Genomic DNA, 14,684 nt, shown 5'->3' on the forward strand with positions numbered 1-14,684 from the left:
CTTTCATAGTGGTTACACTTGCAGCTGATTAATGAGGGCTTGATACAACTTAGACTTGTATGAGAAATGACAAGGAACAAACAAAACTAACTGATGTTACATTAAGATTGAAACAAGCTGACAGAAGTAGGGAAATAAAGGATAAAAGCTGTCACTGCGACCTTAACTGAGTGCGTTTGTAAAATATGGTGGCTTTTTTTTTTTAACTTGTGAGGTCTTGGGGAAGGGGTACATGAGTGTGATGTGTAAGTCCCAAGTTTTTTCTCTCCTCACACCCCAATAGTCTGACTTTAAAAGCTTGCAATTGTAGTTTTACAGCAAACCCAACAAACTTTTATCTAAAGCATTTTTAAAGTAGCTTTATTATTAGATTTAATTCTGCCTGGCACTTCTTTCCTGGCTCTAGATTTCCTATGCATTAGCCATAGATTTACTCATAGATGTGCTACAGGACTTAAGCTAAAAGGAACAGTGTACGCTTCTTTGTTTTAAACTGACGACAACACACTAGGGAGGTGGTAACTTACGTGAAGCAGCATGTGTCGTCTTTTCCAATCTAATAATGTGTAGGGGTTACTTTCCAGCCTAACCTTATGCAGGGGAAAAAGAGAATCTCAGCTACACTACGCACTAGAACAGTTTTAGCTCCCTGAGTCAGTATATGAAATGGCAAGGAAGTGTCAGCCTTTCTTGCTCTACCAAAAAAAACCCAACAAAAAATGCAACCCCTCCCCCAAAAAGCAAACCCTGCTGTACAGCAGTTGTGCTGTTTGCTTCTTGTGCAGACATTCCTGTAAGAAATGGGGTGGGATCTTATTTAACATGAAATAAACATGAAAGTAAAGCAAGAAAATGGAAGACAAAGCAGTCCCTCTTAACTCTCACAACTGGTCTCCCGGCTGAGCTGGTGTTCCTTGTATTGTGTAATCCGTTAAGCTTGGGAAACCTCTGGCTTCCAAGAATATCTGCAGTTGCGAACCGTGTATGGTCTATTTAGCAGAAAGGTACTTGCAATTTTTAAAGAAATACTGCCTGCAAATCAGAATTCAGCTCCAGTGCCACTGTCAAGTAATGGAGACTCAAAGCTATATTGTTCTGTGGAGCTTGATACGGTGATAGTACATAAACTTGCCTCTTGACATATTATTGTCCTTCATGATAATACTTAGCTCTTACATAGCACGTCTCATGAATAGATCTCATTACAAAGGTTAAGTGTTGTCTCCTTTTATAGACGGGGAAAACTAAGCACAGAGAAGTGAAGTGACTTGACCAAGCTGGTGACTCAGCCGGTAGAGAGGCAGGGGTGGAACACCATTTTCCTGACCTGTGATGCTCTGTCCTGTCCACTGAACCATGCTGTGGCTGCTGTCTATTTCATGAGATTCCACAGTTTATATTTCTTGGCACCTCCCTCTGAATTTGATTTTCCTGCTTGCATTTGGATATCTTACTGACTTCGCCTCTTTCCTCCCTTCAAAACTCCCCGCCTGGAAAAATCGATAACAAAAATGGAAAATATTACTATTGCATCCCCTCCCATGAGTGTTGACTTCAGTGTTTTTAATTCCTGGTGTGGGCTAGAGGTTAGAGCAGGGGTCTGGGAGTTGAGCGGATGGGTTCTATTCCCAACAGGGTTGTTGGGTGATTTAAGTCACTCATCTTTTTATGTTTGAGGCTACTCCTAGTGATCCTTTACTAACCTCTTTTGGGAGACTCAGGAAAGTCCTATGTACGTGCAAAGGGGCACCACCTCCTATTCTATCTCATTCTTGTTCGCCCTTTATAATTTTCCCTACTCTTCCTCCATGTACAAATACCTGACGTGAGTGTTTGATGACATGAAGCAGACCTTGATGTTTTAGCGCATTCAGTTTGTTCAGCAACTAGAAGCTTGAAGAGCTGATGTTTGAATTACTGTTTGCCACATCTTGTTCAATTGTTTTAAATCCATTTTATTGCTGTCTGTCATCTTACCGTTACTTGGCTTACAACATGTCAAAGGAACTCTTTCTACCTGGAATGTTACCATGGCAATAGACTGTTTGGCAATGTCTTCACCAACTAGATTCCTAATTCAATGGCAAAATAATTATGAATGTAGAGTTGAGGGTACTCGGTTGTATATTGTTCCCCGGCAGAATACTGGGTTGAGAAAAATACAAATTTCCAAAAAACAGGAACTGTAGAGGTAGAGGTGCCCTCTTCACCCTTCCCTCTTTCCGCTATGCCCTGTTTAACACACACACCTTTATCAACCCTGCAGTTGCTAAACTGGACACATGCAAGTGCACAGTCCTTTGTCTCCCGCTTCTGCTCCACACACTATTACAATTTTGGTTAGATTGGCTGCTGACTATTCTGTTATGCTCACAGTAAAAATAGGTTCTATTATAACACAGACAACTTGTAGCAATCAACTTTTTTGAGTTTATTAAATCTTTATTTGAACTACCCAGGGTGGCATAAAGTAACCCTCTTGATATTTTTCTTAATGGGTGCATGCGTTCTGTAATCCTTCCAGACTACACATATATGCAGATGAAGAAGTGAACATGTTCCTAAATACTGCTCAGAATTTGGCTCCTCCAAAAACTTAGTGGGTGCCATGGACTAGATTGACTAAAAAATGATCATGTGAGACCATTTTGACCATGTTGTAGCAAGGAATATGAGTTCCTAAATCTCTATTGCACAGGTGTACAAAGATTCAGATTAGAAACAGCTGTGGACAGGTGTTCACTACTGGTAGAGCTATGAATGCAGAGTTGAGATGCACTGGCAGAGCTCTGGGGTGCAGGCAGACTTGGGGTACAGTGGCAGAGCTGAGGGTGCAGAGGCATTGGGGTCACTGACACCTGGAGAGTTCCATGCCTCTCTTACCTGAAGCTCCAGCTTCTTGGCCCTCTCCTACCACCCACCTATCCCCATTTATCCTCGACTCATAACCCTCATTGCCTTGCAGTCCACTCTCCTCCCAGCCCCCCGCTCCTCCTGCAATGCCTCTTCTGTTCCAGAAAGCATTCACGGGTCTAATTTTTAATCTAAATACTTTGATTACATTCCCCCAAACTAAAATTGCTCCCCATGACACAAATTGTAATAAATCCAGCAACTCCGTTCAAAACTCCTTTTGTCTTTCTTAGGTGAGGGCTTGTGATTAGTTTGTCTTTAAATATATTAATGGCAGGGCGAGTTCACAGCAATCAAGATCTGTGATTCATCCAGTCATTAGTAAATACCTCTCAATTTAACAGTACAAGGTAACCAAAGGAACCCATGGGGGGGGGCTGTTATTCAAGTACCCCTGGCACCCCAAATTTGGATCACTAATGCTACCCCACACTGCCATGAGGCACACCACATTTCAAAGCGATCCAGTTAACCGTTTGGATCTTAGAGCACTTAGAAGAGTTGAGCTTTAAAGCATATAAAATGGTGGGAACGGAAATTCTAGCCATTGTCCTGCCTTAGCATATGTGCATTTTCAAAAATACCATCCCCAATTTGGGGCCTCCACAGATTTGGCAAGTGCCTTGAGTTATCTTGGGTAACACTCAACAGCTTGACACCATGTTGATCCATAGCTCATCAACGGTTTGATCTCTACGTCAGGGAGGTGGGTGGAGGAAGGAACCAATCTAGCAACTTTTGTTTTAAATGACTATTTCTTTCGAGGCTTATATCTCCAGAACATAGGGCTTGTCTTTGTGTCTTCTGGTGCAGCTGCGCCACTGTAGCACTTCGTAGCTGGATCCATCGCCATAGTTAATCCCCCTCCCTGAGAGGTGGCTAGGTTAACGGGAGAGCTTCTCCCACTGACATAGTGCTGTCTACACAGGGGATTACGTTGGTATATGGATTATTCGCACCCCTGAGTGATGTAGTTATACTAACAGAGGTTTGTGGTGTAGACCTGGCCTTAGTGGTGCTCCCGCACCACCATAATTTACTGTGCAATGGATAGGATTTGATAATGTTACACAATGGTTACAGTCATGAAGACAGCCCTGATGGGAGGCAAATATTTGTCTTGCCAAATATATTCTCCCCAAGTACTGTTACAATACCAGTTGCCTTGCACCTGCAAGAAGAGTACCCTGTTACCAGCACGACCTATTTTTGCTTTTTTATTGAAAAATAATTACAAAACAGGAGGAAAATAAATAGGTTCAAGATAAGAATTAAATATTTGTATTGAAATTGGTAAGGAGTGTTTCCAAGGTAATTTGTCTATTCTGATGGACCACCCCTCAGTGCTTTATCACACTGCTGAGGTAAATATGTACTTTCAATGTAACAGAATTGCTAGTGTTGCTAGTATTCTTGCTGTTCTCAGCTTTGCATCTCTTCTGTCATCTACTCTCTTCCTGCAGCATCACAAGACAGAGCGAAGGTGAACTAAACACATTCTGTGCCACCAGAATTATTGATCATAATTGTACTGTTCCACAGAACATGCTCTGCAGAAACTATATTTAACCCAATATTAGTTATAAATAAATATATTTGGGGTAATGGAATGAGTAAATAGAGGTATATATATGCCCCACTAGAAACTTACCCATACTAAGTTCAGTATTCGAGAGCTAAGAGAGTAAACAAGCAGCCAGTGCACATTTAGCTGTATAGACTTGCAATGTGCCAAAGTTGGCAAAATGAGGAGTCTAAAGTTAAGCTCCTAGTCTCTGTTAAGGCACCTGCCTGATTTTCAAAAATGCTGCTTACCCTGAGGGGACTATTGGGTGCTCAGCACTTTTGAAAATCAGGCAGGCATCTCAGTGTGAACTGAAGACACTGTTAGATTCCGAGTTTTGCAAACTTTGGCCCATGATGTGGTGTTTCTAATTGAAAGCTGTCCCATCTAACTATGAAAGTGACTTCAATTTCTAGTGCCTCCACTCTGGCACCTTTCATCAGAAATAAACTATAAGAGACAAGAATAGCTGTTGCTGTGTGGGTAAAAATTTCGGTAGACACTTTTTTCAGACAAAAAATATAGATTTGGGTAGAACAAAATATTTCACGAATGTGTGTTGAATTTGCTGACCAAAAAAAACACACCCCAAAAACACCTAACAAAATTCTGAAAAAAATCAAAATGTGTTTGGCTTTTGCAGTTTGAAATGACTTTTTGTTTCACATTTTACCTCAGTTGTATTTTCTAATAAAAGGTATTAAAAAACTCAAACAAAATGTTTTGTTCAACCCAAAACTAAATTTAATTTTCAATTTTTTGGTTCAGCCACCGAATCAAATAATCAATTATTTACATAGCAGTGTTCTGGAGCTTGGCTGGTTTTAAACTCTAGAATAGTTTGGAGCTTAGAACCTTTTAATGCCTCCCGTTCATAGTAGCACATCCTGAGACACGCCAAACTCTGGAAAGCAATCACGGATTATTCCTAGGACAAATGTGGAAAAGCATAGTGATGAAGATGCTGTAATCACAGATTTCTTTTTTATAGTGACTCAGCTCATAGGTAGAGCTTGATCCCTCAATAAGCTGTTTTGTGCTCTACCTCCAGGTGCTTAAAGATTGCATAGAGAACAGAGGTATCAAATAGCCTGTCTTGACCATGTTGCAGCTTCCTCAAATCCACAAGTGTGAACACTGACAGTGGGATTTAAGAATTGCTGATGTTGAGTGAGATGTTACAATGGCAGCAAGAGGTTTAATAATTTGTGGGTAGAAGTCACCAGTGAATCATGAATTCTAGAATTATATTAGATCGTGAGATACGGTAGCAACGTTGCTCGCTCAACCCAATGATAAATATATTTAACCTTTTTCCTCTTCCCAAAATATGAGAGGTGCTTGCTTAACTATTATACAAAGTTCACTTTAACGCACATTATTTAATGGCAGTTTCCGATTAAAGTGAACTCCTGTGTGGCAAAGCAAGCACGTGCAAAATGTCATCAAATTAAATCACTTGCATTGATTTTTTAAACGATATTTATTGTTTTCTGTATAGCATGCAGCAAGCTGAGCTGGCTTGCCGTGCATCATATGCAAGCTTTGGAAACATCCCGGCGTAGTGATTTGTTTTTCATTGACAGTGCATTAGCCACGAGAAACCCAGATTGAAAGAAATAATTAAGGAAACATATCAATGTGTTGGAAATGTGCAGTGTTTAAAGAAGTGTGTGTGTGTGGGGGGGGAAATAAGATTTCCTGTCCTCTAGTTTTATACATTTGACCCGTAAAATGTGTAGTGTGACTATGACACAGAAATAATAATGATTCTTTGTTTGATCTGACAGGTAATGAAAGAAGAGCTCCTGGTTTTAACCTTTCAGTCAAATAAGTGCATCCTTCATTGTCCCATTGGTGTACATTCAGTTCGTATAACACTCAGTCTTTAAAGTTATCTCCAAGGTCACAGACATTAGGTTTTGTGTCCATAAAAGCTCTTTCTAATGATGCTGTTTCAAAATTAATGCGGGGGAGGGGGAAGTAAGGTGGGCGGGGGGAGGACAGGGAGAAATCTATATTTTACCAGCTGGGATTAACAAACAGCTCCAAAACATTTCCTGGTGTAAAATCAGGAAGATACATAATGAACTCCTATGGGAGATTTTATCTACCAGTGATGAGTAAAGAACTTGATGGGTGATGAATAGTGACTCCATGAGTCAATTATCAAAATGTTTTCATTCATGAGCAAGACATTTTCAAATTCCTCCTTGACATATTGAGTCTGCTGGGGGGGAAATCTACCAGATATTTGCAAGCTGAACAATTTTAAAGTGTGTGAGAATTGGAGACCAGTCCTGGAAGAAGTGGATTGGTAAGGAGAGGTGGATCAGAAGAGCCTTTAGATTGGTTTTTAATTAATCTTTGTGGGTTTGTTTTAAATAATAAATATAATCAACTGAAAGTTTAAAGTCACAGTAGAGACAATCACATGGATACTCCTTTCTTTTGTTACATTTCAAACACGTCCTGATACTAAGGCAATGGCTGTGGATTGTGTTGCAGGGAGAAGTCCAGCTTCACGAACATATACAAAAACCTTTCCTGCTATGGTGGAAATGACTTATTCGAGCACTACTGGGCAATGTGCTAAGCACACTGCTCTTAATCACCTCCCACTAGCTGGCTAGTATTTTTATAGAAGAATAAGTGGTCCACTGTAATAGTGGAGAGGAATGAGACTGACAGGATGGAAGTATTGATGATCAGATATTTATTGGTGAATATCTACTTTTGGTAATGGTAAGTAACCAGATATAAGGCATTTACTGGGAGGGGTTTATGGGCTTTTAGGCTATTGAACCTGTATAGTTGTTAATTCATAAATGCTGTAGGCTGAGGTCATTATTTGTTAAAATCCCAGAGCAGGGGCATTTTGCAAGCATAAAGAGTAAAAGAGAATCCCTGCCCAAAGAGTTTACAAAGTAATTACACTAGACAAACAGCGACGGGAGAAGGGGTATAACACACAAGCAAAGCGAACAGTGTGAGAGTTGTCATGGAGTTTGTCATGGAGTTTAAGGCCAAAAGGGATCTCCAAAGATGTGATCACAGATCACCAATACCACCCAGCGCCCATACACTAAACCCACCAACCAAAATTAGAGCTAAGTATTACAGCCCACCGGAGACTAGACTACAATGTGCCACAGGCAGAGAATAGGCAGGACAGAGGCGCACCAGTGCCCGGGGCCCCTGCAATAGCAGGGAATCGATTAATTGAGATAGGCCCAGGTAATCCCAGCAAGTGACCCCACACGCCATGCAACAGAGGAAGGTGATGACAGCAAATAACATGTTAGTGTCATGATTTTGACTTTGATGTTGTGGTTTGTGTGAGGGCACGTTAGGTGTGGCCTAGTGAAAGACAGGAAGGGAAGGGAGACTTGGAAGGGGATTGGAGATTGGGAAGGAGGGGGTGGTGAAGTTGAAGTGAATGTCTCAAACCTTTTGTGCCATATATAATGAAATCTCCATGTAAATACTTCTGTGCCTGAATAGGATCATAAGAGTTAGACACAAAAAAAGTCGTATTAGTTCATGCAGCTCAACCCTACTAAAGGAAGGATAGAATCACAGTGGAGATCTGAGGCAAAAGGATAAGAAGTGAGACCACTGTCCAAAGAGGTCCTTCTGAAATACCCACCTATACTGACCTCTCTCTGTACTGAAAGACTTTGCTACTCCACGGAACAGGAAATGGATTAAAACTAACCCAGTATTGTGACATTTCCCTGGGACTTCAGATCCATGCATTTTTTGGACAGTTAACCGTATTTTGGCTCACAGATTCATGACATTTGAACCCAATCCAAAAGACCCTTAACTGGGGGACAACGGAGCACACTGTAAATCGTTGGTGTGAAATGTCAGTGGTTGAGGTATGAGGAATTCTCTTCCTTCGTGCAGTGTTATTGCACGACTTGTAAAAGACAAACATACCAGCAGTGTAAACCCAGGCACGCCATCCTGACTGCCTAGTGGTTATAAAAGAAGAAGGATGGCTGCAGGTGCAGCTCATGTACGGATAAGGAAATCATCAAAGTTATTCCAAGGTGACCAACTGTTCCATTAGTCACGTTAGTACAGTTTGTCCAGAGGCAGAGGGCCCCTGTAGTATAGTAACTACAACAGACCTTAAATCAGTTTAAAAATGCCTTACAAGGACTAGCAAGTCACAAAGAAGGTGGGATTTATAGGCTGTACCCCTGCCTGTGGTGTTCTGTGGCTCATGGAGGTCTGCGAGCAAAATATATTGTACAAAGAAAGAAGGGAAGACACAGCCCTGTCAATTAAAATGTCCTTGATGATCTAATTGCCTCACTTCTAATGCAGTTAAACTTGCAGCCTGCTCAGACTGAATGATGCTACAGAGACTCTATCCTTGGTAGAACAGGACATGCTGCCTCCTGTGAATTATTCCTTTCTTCAAAGAGATCTTATTAAACCCAGGATATAAAAACCAGGCATAATATTTTTAATGTTTTGGTTTGGTTTGCATTTTGAAGAGTCAAATACAGTGACAAATAGCACCAGCTTTCGCTCTATACAGATAGGTGAGTGATTTTATCGCCATGTTCACTAGGGGTCAGTCCTTGATCTGATGTAAATTGACATCACTCAATGAACTATCCTGATTTATACCAGCTGAGGATCTGGCCTTACCACACTGCAGGGACCTTGAGACCGGCTTGGAGAACTAAAACAATGTGATGACAATAGATGAAATGGGGGAATGTAGAAAAAAGACAAAATGTGGAGGAGGAGGAAGAGGTCTGAACGATTCACCATAAATAAAATAAAATAGAACCCGGCAAGAAAAGCTTTTCACATTTTGTAAAGCCTTAATCAGAGGAACATAAGAAGATGAGCAGCTGGTTATGCTGTAAAAGTAAATCAAACAATCCCTGTCTGGAAGCCATCCATAAAAGGGTAGATCTGCAAGAATGGGTTTTGTCATATGCAGGAATTTGCAGAAGGCCAAAAAGAAGCTGAGATGGCGGGCACCTGTGGTTCTTCTGTTGCTTAAAACCGTTGAGAAAAGTGGTGGCACCCCATCAAATCTGCATCCACAATCACAGTCGCCAGATGTTTCTGCTGAATTGATAGTCATTGAAACAGTTAACAATGACATTTAAGTGGTCATGGGCAGACTTCAAATTCATCGTCCTGCTGAGTTGAATGGGAGCAGTTCATGCCTCTCCAAACCATCGTTTCAGTGTGTCTAGTCAGCAACTCAGTACAATGATATTGCATCAAGTGGCATTCTGAAGTTTACCTCCACAATGCTAGAAGCATAAGACTTCATGTCCATTAACCTCTATGGGAGCTGTGCGTTCTCATAACAGTTTTGAAAATCAAGCCACACACACACACACACCTGTCTCTCTCTCTCTGTGTGTGTATATATATATATATATATATATATATATATATATATATATATATATATATATATGTATACACATATAGACATATATATGAAAGCTTACAGTCTGCAGCAGTTGATAAGGACAATAAAGCCAACAAAAAAAATCAACATTAAGATGCTCTGGTTTTGTATTTAAGTGAGGATTTTTGCCTTCTCCCAGAGACAGGGTGAGGTACTTTACAGCATACTTTGTATTAAGATGGAAGTGAGAGATGCAGTCAAATGTCAAGTGGGCAGGAAGAGAAATCCCTGGACATCTTTTACAGGTAGCCACAGCATTTCATGTTTGTAACTTTCCAGCAGAGTTTCTAATGATATCAGCATAGCAATAGACATTACAATGGGATGTTGGATTTGATAAAAGGATAGCGAGTTTGGACAGACAGTGCTGACTGTATTATAGAAATCCTACTTCAAGCACTAGCAATTCTGTTTACCACAAAACCCAACCCTACATGCACACCCCCTTTTACTTTCTTCCTCTAACAAAAGTTACCCTGGCATTAAAGCTTGGGTTCAAGTGCTGTCCTTACCATTGCATTATGACCTGCTGATGCCTTTTGTATGTGGATAACAACGTAATCTGATAAAGACTATGCTGCATCTTGGAGAATTCCCTAAGAAAGCAATTATCTTGCATTTCATTCCCGTTAGACAGTTTTGATTTGGGTTTTTGGAGATTACATTCAGATACCAAGTTCTAACCCCTTATTCGTGACTCATTCCATGTCCTTGAAAATGTTTCAAGTTCAATTGCTGGGGTTGGGGAGGATTCTTTTTACTAGCCTGTTGATATCTATCATATTGTTTGTTATTGCATGAGCTCTCTGGCCAAGGTTTTCTATATTAACTAGTGATTTTAGTGGTATCAATTTTGGGGTTGATGAACTGAGATGCCTTAAAAGGGGACTGATTTTCAGAAAGTGCGGAGCACCCACCCTCTTAGAATCAGGCCTCTTTTATTGAGTTATAGATTCCAAGGCAGAAGGAACCATTGTGATCATCCAGTCTGACCTTCTGTATAGCACAGCTCATAGAACCACCCCAAAATAATTCCTAGAACAGAGCTTTTAGCAAAACATCCAAACTTGATTTAAAAAATTTCAGTGATAGAGAATCCACCACAACCCTTAGTAAATTGTTCCAGTGGTTAATTACCTCACTGTTAAATATGTACACCTTATTTCCAGTCTGAATGCATCTAGCTTCAACTTCCAGCCATTGGATTGTGTTAAACCTTTCTCTGTTAGATTGAAAAGCCCATTATTAAATATTTTTCCCCATATAGATACTTACAGATTGTAATCAAGTCACACCTTACCATTCTCTTTGTTAAGTTAAATAGATTGAGCACTTTGAGTTTGTCACTATAAGGCAAGTTTTCTAAGCCTTTAATCATTCTTGTGACTTGTAACAGGGTGCTGGCTAGGAGAAACAAGCCAGGCCTCTGTTAGCCTTGGTCCAGAGGAAGAAGGGTATTAGTTGGGCTGGCTGAAGGGCCACGCCCTAATTACCAGAGTGGATCCACCTGCAGGCCTGGGTAGCCAGCCTGCCCTATAAAGCTGGCTAAGAGACAGGTCACAGAGGGTGAGAGGAAAGGGAGGAGTGTGGGTGCTAGATCCTTGCTGGCTGGGAAGCTAGTAGTCTCCTGGAGTGTTGGTCCCTGTAAATATCTGTAAATAATAGGTGGTGGGAATGGACACAAACAATAAAAGGACACAGGTGCTGCACTTCAGTTGGTCTCTGACTGCGTTTGTGGAGGGGCCAGGAGCAGGCATTGCTACATGGCTCTTCTCTGCACCCTCTCCAATTTACAACATTCTCTTCACCGTGACTTATGTTGGGTATCCCATTGCTTTTGAAAATGTTAGCCTATAGGTATGTATAGAGATCAGAAAGTCCACTATTTGTATCATAATGTCTCAGGAATATGGCTCTGCAGCTAGATCATGGGCTCAAAGAGCAACACAGAGTGTTCCTGGTCCTAGTAAGTGAAATATCCTGGAATACATGCATTTATGTGCCTAATTTATGCATGCAATTGCAGTATGTGCACAAATGGAACAGTTGCAAGTGGCCCGATCTAGTCAATGGCTACCTGCTTTATGCTCAGTCCTAGTAACTGCATGTGCAACTTAGGCATGCATTGGCACCTACATGTGTGTACCAGTTTAATTAGCTTGAGTTTATGAAAATCAGGTTCCATGATAATAAAATGACCATTATTTCAAATGTCTCCTGCCCACACCCTGTTGATGTACCCTTAATGTGAAACTATCCAGCCATTAAAAATAACAGGCAGCACCATCAACACTGAGTAGGGGACTGTGGGCTCTGATTCGCTTAGAAAAATCTCAGCCTCAATTCCCAGTGTGATGCACACACTCTGCAACCCTGGCAATCTAGGCGTGTTCAGCCAGCCTTACCATCTGACAGCCTTGAGTCTGTCCCCATTGAAGCCACTGGCAAAACGATCGCAGAAGAGACTGGGAACAGGATCGAGCCCCCTGTCACTCATGTGCAGTTGCCTTTGTTTGTACGTCTGTTAGTTCTGAAAAGCGCTTTAAAAAAATCCATTAGGACAGAACAATGGGGGAGAGATAGTGCAAAACAAATACAAAAATCCAACAGCTGTGCATGAAACTGTTGAGAGCCATGTTTATACAAGGTCATGGTGCTTCAGCCTTAAAGTGACTGCTCCCTGCCCTAGGGAGCTCAGTCACTCACAATCTAGCCCTGCAGGGTTTTGTTCTACGCCAGGTGAGCTGGCTGTGTTGGTCCATTACAGGAACCCTGGTAACAATCCCCTCCTGACATCGAAAGGTTCCATTAAGACCTTCCCACTTGTTCCTTTGCTTTTGGCCAATTTCCCGTGCATTAAGCCATTAAGCCATTCATTTATTCTGGGACTCCCCACCTAGATCATTAACTTTCTCTGAGGAGCCTTGTCCAGTTTTCTCACCACGTCTAAATAGGCGATGCCCATTTTGCTCACTCGGACTGCTCTAACAGTAATATCCTGAGAGAGCTCCGTCAAATTAGGCACACAGCCTTCCTTCCCCCAAACCACATTGGCCCTCCTTACTCAAGCTGTGCTTTCACATTTGATCCCTTAAACACTCTCTAACACTTCCCCCACGGATGACGTTGAAACTAATTGGCCGGTAATTTCCTATGGCATCTCTAGAACCTTTTCAGTCATTTCTATGTCAGTGACTTTCCTGTCTTCAAGGGCTTCACCTGAATTTAGTGGCAAGGGGATTCAGTTTAATGAAGCAAAGTTTTGCATTTGGGCTCTGACATAGGGTGACCAGATGTCCCGATTTTATAGGGACAGTCCCGATATTTGGGGCTTTTTCTTATATAGGCTCCTATTATCCCCCACCCCCTGTCCCGATGTTTCACACTTGCTGTCTGGTCACCCTACTCTGACAGTATAAGCCCACTGCCTTAGTTATTTGTTCTAGCTGTTAGCGGGGAGGGGATCCACAAAGGGACTTTGGTGTTGCAACACTGAGCATCATAGCGCCTAACTTTTAGGCAGCTAGGAAATCACAGGAACAGCACGGCAATCCACAAAGCCGAGTTAGACGTCCAGGCTCCCTATACAATGAATGTGGAGAGACAGGCATCTTAGAATGCCTCCTGGAGTAGGGGAGAGGAAGAGGTGGGTTATAACTTTTATCCCAGTGGTTAGAGCACTCAGCTAGGATGTGGGAAACCCAGGCTCAATGCCCCCTTCTCTGCCCAAGAGGGAGAAATGATTTGAACACCTCTCAGGAGAGTGAGCTTTGGGATATTCTGATGGGGGATGCCCTCAATCGCTCCTGTGGAAGCTGTTCCGCTATAAATAAATAATGAAACCCCTGGACTGAGTCTCTCTCACCCAATGACTGTTCCTCTGTGTTGCTGTACCTGAGACAGAGGGAGAGAGAATGTGAATGATTCTATAGTCCAGTGCTTAGGGCACACACCCGAGAGGTGGAAGACCCTGAGTCCGCTCCCCCTGCTCCAATCACTCTTTTATTAGTTATTCACGGTGGAACAGCAACAGAGAGATTGAGGGACTGCCACATCACACTATCCCATAGCTCAGTGGTAAGAGGGTTCTTCTGGGAGGTGGGGGGTCCCCTGGTCAAATCCTTTCTCCCCGCTCTGGCAGAGAGGGTGGGGGAATTGAATCTTGGTCTTTGGCATCCCAGGCCAGTGCACTAACCACAGAACTATGGGATATTCTACAGGTAACTATCTAAATCAATAGCTTAAATCAAGCTTGACTCAGTGGTTATACACTAGACCTTGGCCTCGTCTTTGCACAAGAGATGTGCATCTCTAACGACATCACTATTCCTGTATGGGACGGGGGGAATGCTACACATAAGACACATTTATATCAGTATAGCTGCATCCACTCTAGGGGTTGTACTATGACTATGTGGCTATGTCTGCACATGAGCTAGAGGTGTGATTCCCAGCTGGCATATAGGCATACTTTGAGCTAGCTGCGGTAGGATGGGCAGTGGCAGTACTGTGGTCGCCTCCCTGAGTACAAACCCACCTGAACTCCACGGGCACCTACCCAGGGCCATTAGCACACGCTGCAGCTGCCCCTGCTACCACACCTATGCTGCTATTTTAGCGTGAATTTGTCTATGTGAGCTGGGAATCACTCCCCGAGCTCATCACGTAGACATAGCCAATATGGCTAAAAAAAAAAATCACATCTCTATTCAAAATACTTATACTAGAACAAAGCTCTACCATCTGTCCATT

Source organism: Malaclemys terrapin, chromosome 12 (assembly GCF_027887155.1).
Source record: "Malaclemys terrapin pileata isolate rMalTer1 chromosome 12, rMalTer1.hap1, whole genome shotgun sequence".
In the NCBI taxonomy this organism is placed as follows: domain Eukaryota; kingdom Metazoa; phylum Chordata; order Testudines; family Emydidae; genus Malaclemys; species Malaclemys terrapin.